Source organism: Rattus norvegicus, chromosome 1 (assembly GCF_036323735.1).
Source record: "Rattus norvegicus strain BN/NHsdMcwi chromosome 1, GRCr8, whole genome shotgun sequence".
NCBI lineage: Eukaryota > Metazoa > Chordata > Mammalia > Rodentia > Muridae > Rattus > Rattus norvegicus.
Window position 1 is genome coordinate 64,313,115 of NC_086019.1, and position 4,572 is coordinate 64,317,686.

The following is a 4,572-nucleotide window of genomic DNA, read 5'->3' on the forward strand; positions in this document are numbered from 1 at the left end:
ATATATTATTAGTATATAGTATTGTTTGTGATACATGATGCAAGTCATGCAGAAACAGGCTGGGCAATTAGCCACTCTCATCATACAGTGTGGCCAAATGGGGCAGCCCTGAGCTGGGGTCCTCACAACCATATCTTCAAACCACCACCAACTCCACTCACTAACTCATATGTTGCTTCTATAGAATCAGTTTGAGGGAAAACACTAAGTTTTGGCAGAGAGTCCACCGAGCCCACATCAGCATTCTGTCAGTGCAGAAGTGACTCACTTATAAATACTCTGGTGTGAAGTAGCTCTTGTTAATTAAAAATGCAACACATTTGTAGAATGTGGGGAGCTTATGAATTTAAAATATGTAGGCCTATGTGATGTAGCTCTTACCGGGAGTACATCCAAGGAAGCTTAACTGACCTCGTGGTGACGGTGATATCCCGAATTGACCAGTTTACCAAGTGCAGCAAGAGAAAGAAGAAATGGATAGGAAGGCCAATTTTGGGCTGGGTAGGTCTACAGTGAAATGCTTGCCTGACCCGCATGATGCCCAGAGCCATCTCCAGCATGTGTAGGGCACTACTGTCCATGAAAACATAGACTGTGAGGACACTCTGTTGGTACAGAGTGGGATGAACCCATATTGACTGGTAGATATAAATAATGGACAACTAGAAGCAAAGGCTCTCCAGGAAGAGGAGGCTACACCTGCTAGAGGGCCAGACTATAACTTTTTCTTGGTCATAGACTTCACTCGGACCGTTTTGACAAATTAAATAGTATCTGCCTTTTGCTTTCCATTGTACAGGCCTCCTTCCAGAAGCTGCATGCTCAGAGAAAAGCATTTTCCAGACAGAGAAATTACCTACCCCCAGTGGAGAGGCATATTCAAAACAACCAGTAGGGAAGACTAGGAAACTCACACAGGGAAACTGCTGGAAGGGTCCTATGGAAAACTGAATTGGACTCACACTTTGGAACATCTGTCACCTGTAATATTTCAAAAGCATCTGCATATACATTTCAGAAATGCAGCCAAACAGCCCAATGAAAATATTTTCATAGCTATCACATTCCCAAACTGTCTCTATAAATCAACACATACTCTTGTCATTGTCTATACATGTGTTCTAAGTTAAAAGGAATTTTATGAGCTTTGAACATCTTTTACTCATTTCTTAGTATCTTAGTGCTAAACTAATATATTTTCCCCTAGCAAGATCTTACACAGTGTGAAGCAATATTATATTAACATGAACCGAGAAAACAAACCCAAAATTTAAATTGGCATTATAGGGCGTAGTAGCAAGTCATGTCAGGCTGCCCCTGTCTCTTGGACTGCCAGGACTTAAGCAATATTAGCTGTGAATAGTCATGTACTCATAACATTAAAGATGCAGAAATGCCTTTGCCTTCTGAGAAGAAAGAGAGAAGTTTATAGCAACCTCTATGTCCACAAAATATACATACAAATGTATCTGTGTGTCGTTCAGAATTCATAGACACATCATGAATGCCATGACAATCATCTGGGCCACCCAGATGGGATGATGTTCTTAAGCTATGTGACCCCTATTATTTCTGCTGTATCTCCTTATCTGGGTTGCCATAGTAAAGCTAACAGTGTTTTGAAGAACACTGCACAAAATTATTTTGTGATGTAGTTATCCCTAAAACAAAGTGGGCAAGCTCTGGAAAAGGGCCACTGTGGTGGGACAAGAGACAAACAATCAAGTATGTAACTGTGTAAAGAGAAAGGCCCGGAGGACAAGGAGAAATCATGAGGGGGCAGAAGACTCAGGGCATGAGTACAGCAGCAAAGGCAGTGGATGGGTTGGCTGCTACTTAAGCGAGACACCAAAATGTTCCCTACAGAGGAGTCTAAAAACAAAAAACAAAACAAAAGAAAAAACCCAGAAAGGATGGTCAGCAATTGTCATGCAGAAACGGCAGACACAAGACGCATCCAGCCAAGTGTACAGCAGCTGTTGTAATCATGCCTCGTCCAGCAAGATTAAACACCACTGAAATTAACATAAAGGTAAAACTCCTTACTAGAAAGTGGGAATTATTAAAAGGATCAAATAAAATCTTCATCGTGAAAAAAACCGCAAGGGAACTCATGCTTTGGGAGGATTTTTATTTGGATAAAGATGGACAAGTGCACTTAACACAATAAACATGAGTAGGAATTAGTATCCTGATGGGATTGAAGCAAATGTACAAGTTCAGAGTGATAACCTGAAAACCAGGCACTCCTGGATCCCTGGAAATCGAACCTGCTAAAGATGAACTGTGGGACTGAGAGCAGACTGTTTCATCTGACTAGTGTCAAACAGGTACTAAGTTTTCAAAATTGTGATGTCTACAAGTCCAGAGAGTTGTTTTTCTAACTTACTGTGACTGCAGTGTGCTTTGGGTCAACTATGGAGGGTCACACCTTTACATGCAGACTAGGGTGGACGTCGTGGTTTAGAGCTGAGAAGGTGGGGAAGAGAAAGGAGATGGAGAAATGGACTTTTTCCAGATGAGAAGAGATGGGAATAGATAGAAAAATGTGGAGAGAGAAAGGAGCAAGAAGAATGTGGGAGGACAGGGAGGAGGGAGAATCAGCAGCAGGACCAGTTCAGGAGCCCAGGAAGTGCTCCAGGAGAAATTGTCTTAATGAAGGTTTCCATCACTGTGAAGGGACACCATGAACATGCCAACTCTTATAAAGGAAAATACGTGATTGGGGCTGGCTTACTGTTTCCCAGAGGTTTACTTTGTTATCATCATGGTGGGAAGCATGGCAGTGTTAAGACAGACATTATGCTGAAGAAGAGTCGTACGTCTTATTCCGAGAGCAGCAGAAGACGACTGTGTTACACTGGGCATAGCTTGAGCACATAGAACTTCAAAGCCCACCTCCATGGTGACACATTTCCTCCAACAGGCCCCACCTACTCCAAGAAGCCCAAACCTCCTAACGGTACTTTCTGTGGGCAAGCATTCAAACACAAGTCTACAGAGGGCCATACCTACTCAAACCATTGCAGAACCGGAGAGTGGTGATATAAATTGAAGGCTTCTACTAGGGTAGAGGACATGCACGGACAGGAACAGGCCTAGTGGGTCAGGGAATTGATACAGAAACAGTGTGCGAGAGCACTACACACAGAGTAAGCCACACTGCTGCAGGATGGCGACGAAGTGAGCTGACGTTGACTAGATGCCAGTGAAGATGATGCTGAAGGCTTCGAGGTCAGCGCTGAGTGTCTGATCACTATGGTGAGTGCGATGTGGATGCTGACCTAGCAGGAGTTCAGAGCAGATGTGGGAGGCACAGAGGTTCTGTGGGGTCTGACACATGGTAGCTTCCTTTCCAGATGCCAGGGGAGAGGAAGTGAACCAAGAGAAGCAAAGCTGAAGTAAACCAAGGAGTTGACTGAATAACAGAACCAACCAACAACAGCATCATAAAGGAGAGTTATGGTTTGCTGAGTCACTTCAGAAAGGGCAAGAAACGGAGGTGGATATGGATGGGCAAAAGACATGGAGCTAGTATACTCTGGAGGAAATGAAGAATCCTGGGAGGGTGGAGGGGGTTTGCTCGTGTGCTGGACACTCTGGGTTTCAGCATAGTTAGTTTGGGGAAATCTTCTTTGTGCTTCAACGGGGGTGCATAACCTGCTATGTTTGTCTATATATGCTGGGTGCTGTGGACACATGCCCATGCCCTCTCAAGTTCAGATGTTGAACTTCTTACTACTGATGTGGTAGTTTAGTGGGTAGTGAGGTCATAGAGTGGATGCTCTCAGGACCCCTGGTCCTCTTATGTGAACCACAGTGAGATGGTGGTGCTAGGACAGAAAATGCCATTGTCCAAGAAGGGGGTGGGGGGGTTCACTCAGCAGAACACCATGAGGACCTCTGATTTTAGGTCACCACTCCGGCTACCTCCAGAACCAGGAAGCAACTCTCTACTCTGATCTGCTCAGTCTAGTGGCTTCTGATGGCTCCAACAGCCTGAGAGCCAGGGTCTGCCAGAAGGAGGCTGTCACCCCAGATGCTTGTCGCTGGATTTCACTGCCATCTCTCTTGGCCTGTTTCCTCAGTTACAGTAATGTGTTGCTCTCATGTGGTTATGGATTCTTATATTGCATTCGTCTTTGTTGCGTGTAATGTGAAACCACATTTGGTTGTTCTAAATAGACTTTTATTAGATTAAAACCTAAATTTTATTTATATTGAGAAGCAGTATATCTGCTAAGGACAATTGTAAAAACAATATATTTATCATAAAAACATCTTCCTTATCTAGTAATACTAGGAATGTCTTCCCTTTCTGTAATAAATATCCTTCCTTACCTTTGACCTCTGCATAATTCCCTTTTTTTTTTTTTTTTTGCTGTTTTATACAGTCCAACAACATTTTTATGGATTGGCATAGAGTCATCTCCACTATATCTGGACTTAAACTCTCTCATCCTGTTTCCTTTTGTTCTCTCTCAATCACTTTCCCTTTACTGCTTTCATTATTTCTACATTAATCAACTGTGCTAATTTTATTATCAGTCTTTTCTGTTCTTTTAACGCATA